This window comes from Etheostoma cragini, chromosome 5 (genome assembly GCF_013103735.1).
Source record: "Etheostoma cragini isolate CJK2018 chromosome 5, CSU_Ecrag_1.0, whole genome shotgun sequence".
In the NCBI taxonomy this organism is placed as follows: domain Eukaryota; kingdom Metazoa; phylum Chordata; class Actinopteri; order Perciformes; family Percidae; genus Etheostoma; species Etheostoma cragini.
This window is the reverse complement of record NC_048411.1, coordinates 17,642,227-17,659,391: the sequence shown is the minus strand read 5'-3', so window position 1 is coordinate 17,659,391 and position 17,165 is coordinate 17,642,227.

Genomic DNA, 17,165 nt, shown 5'->3' with positions numbered 1-17,165 from the left:
TTCAGTTAAGTAGCAGTGAGATAGGAACCCTACAATATACATTTAGTTTTTTTTGCAGTAACAAGCAAATTAGGTTGACACAGGAAACCTATCCAGTGACTTTTAATTTCATTCTAAATACGTTTAAAAAAAATGTAATTTAAAGGAACAGTAACATGTATACATGGTTAGATATTCTGGCCAGTTTTGTTAATTACAACAAAATACTATAAAAAGGTGCCAATTTATTTTAAACCATGACCCCAAAACAGTTAATAGCAATACCTGAAGTTATTAACAGTATGCTTATGGAACATTTAATAGATTTAAGATCAAAAATATACTTACTACCAAACTTTGAAAAGGTACAGTCTCTTCAAAGTCCGGCTTTTTTTTTTTATAAAGATACTTGTTTTGAAATCTTGAATTGCTTGAACAGGTATCCACCAATTTGCTTGAATGAATCAAGCACTGTATTTACTGTATAAATTAGTGGTTTGTTGATGTCAATAGATACGACACATTGCGTTTGTACATAAGATATTTGTAAAATAATGTATTAAACCCTGTTATGTCACTACTACATTGCAATAAAATATGTACAGCTTGTGTTTCTCTTTTTTGATGCCTCTTGCTGTAACATAGTTAGTATTGATAACAAGCAGTAATAACTGCTGCCACTAAAGTAACATTTATCCATTTTCCAAAAGGGAAAGGCAAAACAAATTATTTGAATCGGTGTGCATTTGTCTGACATATTCTACGGTTTTAACTTTAGCACCTGTCAACTGTCATGAACATGAATTGTGTAGTCATTTAGTAAAATTGGGCTAATTATGTCCCTTGTCACAGATGTGTCCTGATAGTGCTATCAGTGTAATACCAGTTTATTATTTATTAGTTGTATCCTTAAGATTCTCAAATCTACCATCTAACTTAAGTGACATTGTTTGCAATGAGACTTAATGAAAACAGTCATAAACATTGATAGAAAATTATAAACTAAACAAAAAAGTGTAAAACTAAGACTTTGAACATTAATCCTTTAGCTTTCTATTTTGGTGAATTTACAACCCTGTAGTGATATTGGGTTTTTTTGTAATGCAGATCACATTTTCTTTCTCACTACCCTGTATCTCTCTTATGAGAACAAAGGGTGATTTTTAACTTTTTCACTCAATTATCCCCATGGGGAAACTTTATCACCCTGTTACTAATAGCATTTAGTGGGCTAGCCAACTGCATTTCTATAATGCATTCAACATGTACAATCAAATACACATAAAGGTAAATTCCTCATTGGTTCATTTTAATGCTCAACTTGGTTAAACCCTTGAGAAAAATGTGAAGAAAAAAAAAAGTTTACAGAATGCAAACCCATGATACATATTATGTTGACCATATCACATATGCCTTCTTTGATTTCATTGGGAGTAAAAGAAAGACAAACTGGAACACATTCTATAGTGAATAAAAAAGGATTTAAGAAAAGCATTTAAATATGAATCCTAAATAATCTAATAGTAGGAATTGTAAATGGAGTACTTCAATTTTTAAGACAATGTTTTAGATTTTTCTGCTTTCTGACCACAAGGTTTGGAGTATTGTAAAAGCTTGTTGCAAAGATTACTGCTATATCATACGGAAAGAATACAGCTTACAGTGCATTCCTCCACCACTTAGCAACCACAACAGTTTGGTTCAATAAACATAATGGAATACTTTAAGTAAAGTAAAAATTAACACACATCACAAAGACTAAGTTATTAGAACTGATTGCATAAACACAATGTTAGTACACGAAGTCAGCACACCGGGGAATGACAAATGAAAGGTGACAGGCTTGTAAAACTAATGCATCCAGCAGTCCCCTCCACTGACAACAGAAACCACCTTTATTTTACTACGTGTCAATTAAATTTCCAAAGTCAGCTGGAAAATGAAGAAAAACAGATTTTACACTGCAATGAACCAAGCTTCAATAATGTCATATTCGGTGACCAGATTTAATTTGAGGAATGTTTAGACAGTTCAGAGAGCATTTGAAATCAATTTAGTATGAATTCCCGGGACTGACAACTTTAAAGACATTCTGACATTCTAGAAAGAGACCGAATATCAATAGAGCAAAACGTGACGAGTGTATTTAAACTCCCTTACTCCGAATAAAAACCTGACTTACCATGTTAGCGTTATGTGCTGCCAGAGCAAAGATGGATGCTTATGTGATAGTAGCCAAAACACTTGTCCTACATTTAACCGACAAACACCGGCTGCTAAAACTGGCTCAAGTCAAAAGGGAAGAAGCTTTCTTCCCCGTGACAAAGAGGCTTTGGATGGGACAAAGGAAGGTATTCATCACCTCCACTGTCACTCTGTCTGCTGTGTTTTTTTTAAAGACGGAGGGGACAGGAAAAAGCACTTTGTACCAAAATCCTTCTTGCTTCCCAGATAGGTGAACATGTTTTTATAGAAATTGCATCTTAAACCAGTTAAAAGTCTGTTTTGTCAATTGACTTTGTGGTAAAACAGAGGATGGTGTTTCATCGTCTCCATAAACAGAGACGACAGACTCTTTGGATGTCGTTTATGTCTGAGGACTCACCACGATGGAAAACCTTCTGTGAGGGTGGCCTGTGCAGCCCCCACTCCTCAACCAACATGGAAAACCATGAGCTGACAGAGTGCTCACTCAGCACAAAAGGAACCGCATTTCCTGGGCCGTCAAACCTGAACCTTCAAACTGGCCTGTGTTGTTGTTTCACATCGGTGAAAGTCTATGTCCTTGTACTCTTACTGGAACCATGTTTAACTTCACTGTGCTCCCGAAAAGTCTTTTCTGCCCACCTTTTGAGTAACTGTAGTCATTCCAACAGAAACCACGGCACAAATTATTCACCGGGGACTTTAACCACTCACATGTCACGCTTTTACTAGGACCAAATGGAGGCATAGCAAAGAGAATCGGCATGCCACATAACTTATCATTTATTGTCAGTTTAAAGCCCTACCAAATATGATAATTGAATCAGGGTAAACATTACATTAAAAACAATTCAATGTAATTTAGAAAAAATATGTGAGCCCTGGATAACTAACATTTGAAAATCACTCAGAGCCTATACCACCCTTGAATCGAAGAGTTTGGCGGTTTTGTTGAGGATTTATTACATATCTAGCACTATGAAAGAACTGTGTGTGTAAGGGTGGCTTTTCCACTGTATTCTTATCCCATTTTCCATGGATGGTTGTGAACCAGGGTCAATCTTTTAATACAAGAAGCCAAGTCAACTGTAAAATTGAATAAAACAATGTGTTATCTACAAAGTGGGCAAATTATACTGCACTAACTTTTTTATGGAATCCCTTCATTTTACAACGACAATAACCATGTAGTGTCTGCAAAGTAACTCCACATCCATCTTTCTGTCATCTTCTATCAGTAATGGAGTACTCGAGTCCTGGATTCGGACTCGAGTCTGACTCAAGTTTCTTTTCTCTGGACTTGAGTCCGAGTTGAGAAACTATTCTCTGGACTTTTGACTTGACATGGACTCGCAGACTGAGGCCTCTAGGATATATAACGAGACTTGACTCAGATTCAAGTAAAATCGAACGTTGGATGAAGTTTCTGACTTCATTAAGGTATAAAAATTGGATATCAGATGTTACACTTTTTCCTGTTTCTCCCATGATCTTGTGTTTTCTCACAGCCACACATACGCTTCTCAGTTGGACACCGATACAGCTCGCTCTCCTTGCTTGACAGCACACTCACTGACGACACTCACTTAACGCTACATTCTTAGTCTTTTAGTGCATGATTTGTGGGCAGGTTCTTTTCCCTTTTGTGGTGGTTAGATGGCTGTTATAATAACAAAAGGCAATCAGATAACCTTTAAGCACATTCAATTTGCCAGTGTATGCCTTTTGTGTTCACAATGCCATCTAACACACAAAAATTTCAACAGGTGTGATTCCCACCGGTTAACATTCTTGTAAAATCTTTGTTATCATCACAAAAGGTCTACACTGGCTAATTGAATGGGCATCATGAGCACAAATGTCTGAATGCAACAATTCCACCACTCTGAAAAAAACAGTTTTGTGTGAGAGTATTTAGTAGAACTGTAAGTAACAGTAAGAACTGAACTTATAAGTGGACAGTCCCTATAAATATGTTCCTCTAAGTTACTTGGTCAGAAAGAGACTTGTGTTCACATTTGGAAAATGCAGAGAGATGCGCCCCGGATCGTGAAGTTCGCCTACAACGGATTTCACATCCAAAGCTGGAAAGAGCAGCGCTAAATGTTGTGTGTGTAATCGCAAAGAGTGGCATCGCACCTATTTCTACCAGTGCAGAGGTGGTGCTAATGAGGAAAGGGTACCGACTTTGCTCTTCCTACAGACTAGAAGAAGATGTAAACGATAAACAATGGCAGAACTGGCAGCAGTATTGACATCAATGCTTCAATTTGATTTAATGACCTAATTCGTTGGATCGAGCCTTTTATTTACCATAACAGAGCTCATCTTAACCCAGTAAGTTTGCAAGAGAGACATGCAGTCATTTTGAGAGTCCTGGCATCCGGTTGCCCAGGAGCTTGTTCGTGCTTCCTGTTTCTGATTTGTCGCACGCTATAAATCTGGGCACGCTGCCAAGATTTACATAATTGTGACGTTACGATGGCGTGTGCCAGCCTAGCTGCGCCTACTGTAAAACATGCTTCACTTTTTTCTAATGGAGAGAGCGTGGGAGCGTGAGACAAGTCAGAGGAAGGCGCTGACGTCAACCTTGCTTGCCGGCGAGCACTGTCTTAAAGTTCTAGTTATATCAATTTAACAGCTTAATGACGGCAGTAAAACTATTTCACACTTTGGTGGTTAAAATTTCCAGTTATTTTGTGGTTCATATACGTGCCTGACCGGAGAAATATATCAATATATTAGGTCGCTGCTTTATTGCAAAATGTATATGTAATCAATGTAAAAAAATGTGAAGGAGCTCTGTGGAGGAAAAAAGTCAGTAAATAAACTACCTTTGCAATCGTGACAGTGGTGTCATTTTTGTTTAATGCAGACCCTCTTTTATAATTATATCAGTTCTTTAAAGATGCCAGAGTGTAGAAATGTATAACATGTCTTGAAATATAACACAGACTCAACCTTGATGACTCGACCTTGAACACTGGGGACTCGAGACTCGACTTTGACTCGACAGTTGGTGACTCGCCTACAACACTGTCTCCTATTCCTCTCTCCATCCTCTGAATCCTCAATGTGATCACTCCATCTTTCTGTCACTCCCAACTTCCCACAGTCTGAAGACATACTGACGTACTGCAGCTACGCCATTATTTCAGAGTCCTGACCTTCCCTACTCTGGCACATCCGAGTAATGGAGCATTCCACTGATGGGACACAACCTATCACTGCCATTGTCACACTGCAAGTCAGCAAAAACACAACTCTGAACACCATGGAATAGTAAATTAGTGAGATCCAAAAAATGCTGCACAATAAAAGGTAATCAACATCTTTTTCCAAGCCATTTATTCCAACTACTCTCCATTACTGTTGTAAAATTATTGTGATGCATATGGGAGTTATTAAGAGAAGCTCAAAAATAGAAACGCACAGTAATGTGGCAAGGCTCCTCTTTGGGAGAATAGTCACTTCACTGTTTAATACTTACATAGTGAAACTATTGAGTTCAGGATTTTTCCGTTTTCCAAAAGCTCAGCATTTGAACAGATTTCCAACTGTGGAGATGTGCAGATCTGCTTATAGCTTTAAGGTCACACGCCATGACCATTGTTTCATGTTCTTCCAAAACATCTTGGAGTTCTCTGTAGGGAACTTGCAGGAAATCTCTAAGGAATGGACAACAGGAATTTTCCTTAGCACAATGGAAAATTGTATTTTGCGAAAAGGTATCACTGTGGCTATTCCAGTGTTGCAGTATTTCACTTCCTTACCAAAAAATTGTTAGCTAGGTTTCCTTGCTGTTTGATAAAAATACATAAATCTCACTCAGTCTGTAGCCTTTAAGAGCCAAACTCTGTCCTCTCTGTATTTTCATCGCATAGCTGTCTTCATCAACAGTTGCACGCAGACGCAGGACACAAAGAGTCACATACAGACTTCATTATTATCTGGCATTTTGTTCATCACAAATTCATCCCACTTATTTCGACCAAAAATGATCGCAAGAGTGTGCCAAAATATTAACTACTACACAAGACCAGACCTAAAAAACCCGGAAAAGGATAGATTAAAACTGAAAACATTTGTTAATGCATGACTGTCTTTAGAAATCAAAATTACATTTCCTATAAGTAGAAAGGTGACAACTGGAATGAATAAGACAAATATATTCCTGTTGAATCTATGAAATTCTTAAAAAACGATGACTTCATCCTGCTGATAAATAGTTTCTCCTTAGTTAATGCCTTCTCTACAAGAAACAGGCCGTGGTCTAACAGCTCAACACAAAGTGCACCAAGAGCCTACTATTACTCGACCGTGAGTCAACATTACTCGATCATGGATCAACTCCAGTACAACAGATTGACTCAGTTTTAATAGAGGAAAATATGAACATGAAAAGGCTTATATTGGGGAAAAGGAGTGGTTTCTCAGAATACAATAGATGTTCCTCTATTCTCTGGGCTGTGGTTAATATGTTGTGCCAACTCGACAAGGCACACTTACACTAACTCAACAAAGCTTTTAAAAATACAGTTTGAATTCATCACCACGCCACTACATACTACTATAGTTTTACATATAACATTATAAACTAACTTAAACTCAACCACTCTTACTCATTTAAGATTACTTTAGTTGAAAAACGCAAATTATTCCAAGATCATGAGATTTTTTCTGTATGTGTTCTGGATACTTAATTTGTCATATAGGATATCATGTATAGATATTTAGAAAAGGGCAATAAAAAGGTTAAAAGAAATACTGTGCCAAAACATTTATTGTGCTACATTAAAAACTAAATTAAGAACCTACCTTCAACTCCTCAATCTCTCTTCTCTACCAAAAATGTCAAATAACACTGTCATAAGCATACATACAGGTAATTTATTCATTTTGAAAGCCGAACACTAACTTTTCCCACGTCACAGCTGGGGAAACAATGGCTATCAAGCAGCTATTATTTTCATATGAATGTTTAATTTGTCTATGTATGTACCAACAACCAAGGCAAATTACTTGTAAGTGTTAATTACTTGGCAATAAATTCTTTTATGATTTTGTTTTTTTATGCAGGCATTATATTTTTCCTGGTGTTCATACGTTCATTGGTCTGTCCCATTCTTGTGAAGGTGATATGTCGGGAACGCATGGAGGGAATCTCTTCTAATTTGGCTCAAACATCTTCATGAACGGATTAGATAGTTGTGGTTTCATGCCTGTCCCACTGCTCAGAAACACCTTGAGAAAATGTCTTCACATTTGACATGAATGTCTACTTAGATAAAATGACGACAATTTATACCCAGAGGGTCAAAGGTCAACTTCACGGTGACATCATAATGTTTAACCGCCGTTATTCAAAGCCATAACTCAGGAACATTTTTAACATTTGGTCAGATACTGAATTTGTGACACTTTTCTTTGGTGCCCAACCTGAAACTGTGGTGAATAAATAAACGTTCTGTACTGTCTGGTTAAAGATGTGTGTGAAGCATCCACGTTTCGCCAAAAAACACACTTAATACCTTTTATTGAGGTACACAGATGTGGATGTTTACAACTGCAACCTGACTGGTTGGCTTAGCCTTAGGCATACAACCACGACACAGTTAATTCTACTTTACTGCAGACATTTAGCACAGGTGTTACTCACATTAACAATGGCTCCGTTGTATTCAAGTAAGCCATGACAATGCAAGAATGCACAGGACCTAAAACTAACTCATTCATTTTATAATTGACACCTGTGTTTTTTACTACTGCACGTCAAAATGTCAAAGGCCTTATTGTAAGCAAGCTGAGCCTAGCATGTTTAGGAAACATACTGTATCTGGATACAATATCATGCACTTATGCAACACAATACTAGCCTGATATTTTTAGTCACATAAACAGAGCTATACCAACAAGTGTTCTAACTAAACTAAACTAAACTGCAAGCCACAAAATGACAATGTCTGTTTTAAAGTTACAACATTAAGTTCAGTAACGTACTTTACCGCTAGTTAGCTTAACGTTTTGTTGACAGTTGGTCAAAACCATAATTGCAGTAACACGTTGAAATCAAACAACCCCATTTTGTGTCAAGCCACAGCAGCTAGCTAACAAGCGCCTACATTCACAGACAGCACACTTGACGTTATGTGTCGTTGGTTGCTTAAAACGAACAAAGCATTGCCAATATACTTACGTATTGGCTGTTGTTGGCTGTCATGCTTCATTGGCTTGGTTTTCATTGTTTTGTTCCATTCTGTCACAGTGTTGTTAGCATTCACATGTGGAGCACACGTGTATCTTGCATCCATCGCACGCGGGAGCGGTTGTTGGTGTTGAGTGAGTCAGACCAACAGGTCAGAAGTAATCTAATCTTCCTAATTTGTCACTTTGCGTACAGATTTTCCAATAGTTATTTAACACTCTTATGGCTGAGGTAGACCGAGAGTTTCCAGTGACTTTTTACCTGGAAGGAATTCGTTCAGGATGGTAACCACAGGATTGTGTTGTCATCCTGTGTAGGCGAATTACCCTTCACCTGTTTTCCTCTTCTTCAGCACAAGCTGCACTCCTCTCCCGACTCCCAAATCCCATGTAACGTGGCAGCATTATCTCATTCAGAGCGCAAAGAGGTAAAAATCTTTTTTTTTAAATAGCATTTGCTGAGTGCCTGCCAGGCCACATGACCCATTGGCTCTATTCTCATTTGATCAATAAGGTCAATTGTAAGGATCCTTAGGCTAGTCAGACTCAGACCCATGTTGATAAAGAAATAGCTTGAGTCATTTCCACATCAGCCCTATAACAATAATGCCAAATAACACAGCAGTTCAGAGAAACATTTAAAAGCTCCATCTATTTCACTAGAGCCGCACTCACATTAACCCCATAGGGACAGTAAGATGAGGACAAATATCTAGCTACCTTTTGGATTTAAATTGTTTTTTGGTAACATGGTCAAACTCCAAGGGACATAAACTGTTGAGCTCCAGCAGCACTTAAATACAGCAGAAGTACCTTTTGAACCCTTTCTGAACAGTGAGATGTGTAAGAAGACAGCAGCTTCTGGACTTTGTGGGTGCATTGCTGCATGACACAAACTGAGCCAAAGTGCAACAAAAGTCAAGACCCATCGTTCATGTTTTAGTTGCAAAAACTGCCATAACAAAACTAAGGATATTCTTGAAAGTACATATTAACTAATGTGTCAAAGAGCTATACCTATCAATTATTCACTCCAGTCCAACTGGTGGAGTTTGTGTTACAGAAAACCACAATACATCATAACCATAGAATGCAGTTAAAGACTTCTTGTGAAATACGACTACATTGTGTTTCCTGGCCTTGTATTCTGTGGTTCTTTTTTATTCTTATATTCCACTGAACAAGGCAATGTAGTCTATTATTTTAGGATCAGATGTCCGCGCAGCCCCTGTAATGCTGCCATTCAAACAATTCATCCAGTTTATTAGAAAAGTCAGCTGATCAGTAGGTGACAATATATTTGACAAAATATTTTTAGGTTTAAAATACTGGATTTATTACTCAATTAAGTTAGTGACAAACTGCAACATGCAGCCTGAAAGACCAGTTGTAAACTATTTCAAGAAAATGTCAGTGAAGCACATAGCTGGCCAATTTGGTGGTTTATTAGTCATTTGGCTACCTAATGCTGTTTATGTAAAACCCACAGACAGTGATAACACCACGGGAGGCTGTAGCACAGCTGGGCCACTTTATATATGTCTCCCTTCGGGTGCATTTTTTAACACCGTAAGGACAGGAGCCATAATAGTGCTGCGGATTGGGCAGAGAATCTGACTGGAGATCCAGCAGGAAAAAGAGCCTGTTGGGTGATAAATTCATTTTATCACCAGCCATCTGAGATTAAAGCAATTTGTTTTAATTCTACTAGCCTACTTGGCTTCTGTGACTTTGGTGAATGTTTATTATTCTACAAGCCAAAAAATTAAAAAGAGAACTTACAAGAGGAAAAGGTATTTTGGTTTGCTAATTATTATAAAACGTGTATAAGTTAATGCTCAAACCTGTGGCCTATCACTGGCGGGCTGTTTGTATGTGTAACATTTTAATAGAAACATTTAAACAGCCTTGTCACAATGGATAATTTATTCAAAGATATTTTCTTGTTTGCGTTGAACTGTAGAATTTCTGGCACTAAAGATGAGCAACCTATCCTGGTTTTAATTTTCCTCTTAATATAAACGCTATTGATATTATTATTTTCCTGGATTTCTCATTTTACTGATGTTAACTGGCATAGGGCGTGGCTTGTTCCTTTTAGATATTGAATCACGAACAAAGTTAGGGAATTACATTTAAAAATATTAATATATCCTACAGACCTGTTTATTTCAAAAGTCACACCTGTTGATTATTATTGTAGCTTTTGTAAGACAGAACAAGAATTGCAACTCATCTTGTTTATGGCTGTTCATTTTGTATTACAATCTGAAAAAATTTGGAAAACTATATATTATCTAAAACAACACATACCATCCCACTTGCAGGGAAACCTATTATTACATATGTTGAATGTAAAGATAGCAATTTATGTAATATTGTAAATCTCTTTATTTTGTTAGGTAAATTCCATATTCACAAACTCAAACAATATTCACAAAGCAAAATTTTCCAAATCTACACCATGGTTAAAATTATTCCAAATTGAGACTGACGTGTACTCTCTTGGCTGGGTAACAAAGAGAAAAGGTGTTTTATTGTCTGATAAATATTCAAGATTATTTGGTTAAGAATTCCTGCTGTCAACATCTTTGAGAAAGTTTGCAAGTCTGTCACTTCTTTAGCCCTGCTATGCCCCGTTACGCCTATAGACTAACGGTCTATGGTTACGTTATGTCCTGCTAAGTCCTGCTACGTCCTGCTGAGTTCTGCTAGGTCCTGCAGTGCCCTGCTACGTCCTGCAGTGCCCTGCTATGTCCTGCAGTGCCCTGCTACACCCTGCTAAGTCCTGCTACGCCCTGCAGTGCCCTGCTACGTCCTGCTAAGTCCTGCAGTGCCCTGCTACATCCTGCTAAGTCCTGCTAAGTCCTGCTACGCCCTGCAGTGCCCTGCTACGTCCTGCTAAGTCCTGCTACGCCCTGCAGTGCCCTGCTACGTCCTGCTAAGTCCTGCAGTGCCCTGCTACGTCCTGCTAAGTCCTGCTTGGGTCCAGCTACGCCCTGCAGTGCCCTGCTACGTCCTGTTTCGTCCTGTAACGCCCTGCTATGCCATGAACTACCACAACTTTTATTTATGGTCATTGTCCCAGTATTTTTATTGTGACTATTATTGCCACTGTTCAACACCCCCCCAACCGGCCCGGTCAGACACCGCCTACCAAGATCCTGGGTCTGTCCGAGGTTTCTTCCTAAAAGGGAGTTCTTCCTCGCCCTATCACACTAAATGCTTGATCTTGGGGAAATTACTGGAATTGTTTGGTCTTTGTAAATTATAGTGTAGTCTAGACCGACTCTATCTGTAAAGTGTCCTGAGATGACTCTTGTTAAGATTTGATAAATAAAATTGAATCAAATTTTTGTGTTTAGTCATTTGTACTCATTTATGTGCAATTTTGTATTCGTGGACTGTTATGACTGAGTTTTTTCCAACTAAATTCTAAATTAAAAGAAAATAAATAAATATATAAGAAATTAATGAGCGACCTATTGAGGTGTAGCCTATTTATTGTGCTGTAGCTCCCTCTGGAGGATCACAGCTGCACATACATCAGGGATTCCCCCAGATGGCATTCATATTATGTATTGCTGCAGAATGTGAATTTCGTAATACAGACACCGGAAGGGTCACGGCGAGATTTTCTCAGGGGTCTACTATTGCGTTTCCTCGCATTATTCTTCTTCCATTCCTTCTGAGCCATGTGTCTATTATTACTCAGCAACCCAGCACAATGAATCAGTTCATTGTATTTCACTTTGAGCTGGGAATTATGCTGATTTACTGATCAATGGGCACATTCATATCTCATTTAATCAATATCCTCTTTCTTAAATGCATAAAGAGAATGTGCAATGTCAGAGGGTCACGTGATGTGGTGATGAACAAACACTGAAATATCAGAATCTGCAGCTCCCTAGAGGCCCGGTGTTGCAAAGACAGAACGTTATCAGGGACAAAAACGTGGAAACACTGCCTGCGCTGTGGTTACCATCAATTACAGCTATGACCCCTGTAATAATCATGTAGGCTACTGTGTAGAACAAATCCGTTTAATCACATCAGATTTAAACAACACATCCCGGTCTCTGGTGTCTGCTGGTAAGGGACGAGTGACGTAGAGAGACAGATGAGACCTGATGCGGTTTGACATACCGTAGTTTACAGAAAATGACACATAAGAAAGTGAAAGTTAGATAAAGGGCAAAAAAAAATGCATTGCCTTCTGAGCTCTCAGGGCTTAGTCTGACTAGGCCCAAAATGCCATTACATTCTTCTAATAGGCTAACGGCCTGCTAAGCTACATGCCCAGGTTGGTCAAGTGGTGTCTACTTCAAGGCATCTAGTGTAACACATTTGGGATCTAATATAATTTTATTTTTGTAAGAACTCAATACTAGTCCCCTGAAAAATCCTCGCATAGAACCTTCCGGGGCTCAACACACACCGTTAACGGGACTACTGTGGACGGCAAGGATGTCTGAATGTTAGTTTTTTTTGTCTGTGATCTGGGTGATTTGAGTCGCAATGCACATACAAAAACATAAATACATTTTTGAGACACAAAAGACAAATCAGAGCCAAATGAGCGTCTTTATTTTACAAACGCATTTTTCTATTGGCATTTTTGATGTAATAAAAAAGCAATTTACAAGCTTAAGAACCAAAACGAAGCGGCACAGAATGATTATGGGTAAAATATAGAATTTGAATAAATATATTTTTATTTCATGCTATAAAATAAATTCATAAATGGCAATAGATACAACATCAGCTCTAGCTAGCTTCATTTACTTCATAGTTGTACAAAACAGTAGAGTTCTGAGGTTCACAGTTGGGTTGTGAGGTTGTGTGTAGAGTGGACAGAACAGGAGTTGGGGTATTTCTGCTATCATGCTTTAGTTTGTGGTCTCCAGGGCTCCTCAAGCCTCAGCTCAGATGAAAATATGGGCTCATTGAGACCTTGAGGCAGAATGTTTTGGGAACCACTGACTGAGGACTTGTTTCCCCACCTGAAAAGAAGTGCACAATTACACTATGGACATTAGTAGTATGTCCAATGAGACCACCTTAAACCCCATATACCCTGAGTTCTAAGATTGTTTTTTTTTTGCCTTGTCGCCAGCTACACATGAGCCAGAGACATTGTAGTGCAGAGTTAGGAGGGCAGGTGTAAAAGGAGAAGGAACAATAGCTTGACTGAAAACTTCCGCCTTGTCCTGAACAAATACAACTACAGTCTCAGTGCCTGAGGAGCAAAAAGGAGACCACTGAACCTTAACATGACAACAGACATCCCGCTCCCCAACAGTGGCTATACAGCCCAAAATCCCTTTCATTATTTGACACAGCTGAACATTGCCACTGAGTTTGATGACTGGACCACGCAATCAGTTCTTGTGTGTTTACCGACTACCACTGGATTTTGATGAGCATTTAGAACACCAGCAAGCCACGCTACTATATATATATATATATATATATACTGATCTAGCTAGAGCTGATCAGTATATATATATATATATATATATATATATATATATATATATATATATATATATATATGTGTATAATTTTTTTTCTGAAGAGGAGAGTCAATCTGTCCAAAGTTTCAGAAAATATATAAAAAATAAATCAAATTGTCCTGGTCCTACTTCAATTCAACAGCTCCCTGACATTCAGTTGGTTTGATATGACAGGCCAATATTTCAATAGGCTTGATGATCCCAATACACTTTTAAGAAGGTTATTGCTTTTTTCTTATATTACACAGTGGACAGAAACTGACAGAAAAGCTATGGAAGACTTAAGATTTTTTTCTTCTTCTAAGCCTGTATCAGTGTTTGTAAACTACCTGAAGTGAGTTTATTATAAAAAGAATAGGACGAGCTGCAATTTCAAAAAGTAGTCTGACAGCCTTCCCTGTAAACACTTCCTTTTGATTACTTGTGGCCCATAATCTCCTGTTCCTCTCGGAGGTGTGTGGAACTAAGAGTTGACAAATAGTCGATTTGAGTGTTTGTGTGTGTCAAGTTCAGTTGGTTCTGTAAGTGTGTTTCACATAAGTAACTATAGTTATGAAAAGCATTTAAACAATTTCCCCTCCATTCACCTATGATGATTATATGGACTCGTTTGATAAATAAAAAAAGAAAGAATCTGACTAGTCTAAAAGCACCATTTAAGGGGGAAAGGTCCCTACCAAAAGTGATTCAGGCCGTTTTAGCGGAGTCCCTCAGGGGTAACTACAGAGATAAACAGGACTTCCGGGATGGAATTGTTATTTACTATCAACATAAAACTGTAAGTGCACAATCAATGACAGAAATACAAGAAGATAAGTAAAAAAAAATCAATTCATTGGCATCTTCATACAATTTTGAGGTTGAGCAACATGCAATTCAGCTAAAGTATGAGGGTTAGCTTGTTTTTTTTTCTCCACAAAGTTCAGTTTATTATCTGCTAAATACCCAAGCAGCTGTTCCTTTGCCAGATGCTCACTGAGAACCGAGAGGAAGTAGATTTGTGTTTCTCATGCGTCTCCTTTCTTCCTTGAAATGCCTAACACTACAGTACAGTTAAGATTGTCCTCGGTGGTTAGAGAGGAGGGATACAGTATAGTCTCTGACCATTGGGCAACGGCCTGCAGGGAAGAAGTCTGCCTCATTTGATTGTAATCAATTGCTACAAAATCAGTTAGAACTTCAAATCCGTTGCCCATTCTATGACAAAAAAAACAAACAGATCAAACAATAAAAAGCAAAAACAGGGGGAAGGACTTAAGACTGAAATAATAATTTAAAAAAACTTCAAAATGAACAAGAATGACATGTATTAAGTTAATTTTATTCTTGGTACCACTTGACAATAAACGGTGTGGCCATGTTCTATTATAATCTCTCAATCCAATCCTTAATAAAACGAAAGAGGCACAGGAATCTAAGTGCCAGAATCTAAAATGTAAAGCTAGTGGCAAGGCACTAAGTTAAAGATGCCACTTTTTGTGAAGTATTGTGTCTTTTGTTTACCTTGGTTTTAAAAAATTACAATACCTATTGCACAACTTTTATATTTTCAGCTTTTGTATGGCTTAATATAATGTAATTTATGACTTTCGCTGTGTAACGTCTTATTAGCAAATAGTTTAAATTTGAAAATTGATTGTTATAAGCTGGGAAACGTACATTCTTTGCAAATCAAAAAGAACTCGTCCTACATTAAATTAAGAACATACTGTATTCTTCTTCAAGAGCATTCAATTATGCAGTACAGTCACAATTGGCGGTTAAAAATCACCTATTAGTCTTTGGCGTGAACTCTTGGCACAAAGTTGTTTAAGAAGTTTGTACTCTTTACTCACAAAACAATAAGGACAAGGTATGCATTTCCTCCTGTTTTTCGAGGTGAAGGGCAAGAATCCTAGGCAGATTAAAATTAGTCAGTCTTCGTCTACTTGACGTAGTAAACAATAATCTGAAAAGTACTGTACAGGTTGGCGGACTGTGGGTGTGATGACCAGACGTGGCTGTAATACATCCAAACGCACTAAGATAACTAAACGCTAGCTATGCCGAGTTTTTGCAAAATTCCCTACATTTTGGTTCGCTATCTTAACTGTCCATGAGTGAAGACAATGACCCCACATTCAGTGTAGAGCCCGACCGATATATCGGCAGGCCGATATTAGGAATTTCATCCCTCTAACGGTATTGGTATTTATAATGGCCGATTAAAAAAATAAAAATACAATAAACATGAATTCATCAGAATCCTTCACATTGACAAATAAATGATCTTGATAAATTTATATTTCAAAAATTAAAACGGTCAGTCAACCATGTTGTGAGTGTTGGCGTTGCATAGTTTGTCCTCCAGAGGGCGCTCTACGACGTCCCTGTTGTCAAAACATTGTTTTTAATGTGTTTTTAATCAAAAGGACTTTAAAGTTTCACATCTTGAGTTTGTATTTTTATACATTTTATTTATCTTAACTTTAATATACTTTGATGTCCCTCTGTTCTGTTAGGACAATAAACTAATTATTTTATATATTTTAGTAAGAACTATTAAATAACTAGAAATAACTAATGTTAGGGAAATCTGTTTTGTAACATGTTTCTGGATTTGTTTATTTTTTATATATATTGGCTGATATCTCTGCATATCGGATTTTTAAATAACTAGATATTCGTAGTGGTATCGGCCTTAAAAATCTTTTATCGGTCGGGCTCTGATTTAGTGGAATAAAAAAAAAAAAGGACTGCACATTAGACATAAGCAACAAAACACAACATCCTCCTACCAAAATGCACACAGAGTACAAAGATTATATAAAAACTGTGAAATAATCAAACCCAATTCATTGACACAAATTCAGCGTGGACCAAAAGGGAGGAAATAAAAGCTTATAGCCGGTGCTCTTCACAAATCTTTAACAGCTTATAAACAGCTGGCTGGTAAATAAAAAAGCAGGTGAGCACAAAAGGGGCCTTCTAAGTGCCTTTCAATTATTGTGTATGTAGATTCCTTTAAATCTCTATGGAAAATAACCCTCTCTATATAGTAACACCACCATCCCTGATCCACATGGTCTAAACAGTATAGATAAAATATGTTGTCATATGCATGACTTGGAGCCAACAGTATTCATGTGATTGCAGAGTCTCATCAAAGTTCACAACATTTTTACTTAGAGGAAAAATCACTGCTGTGAAGCTAGTACTACCCTAACCCTGCTGCATCAGAATTATGACAGAAATCCCCCCCGCACACACACACACACA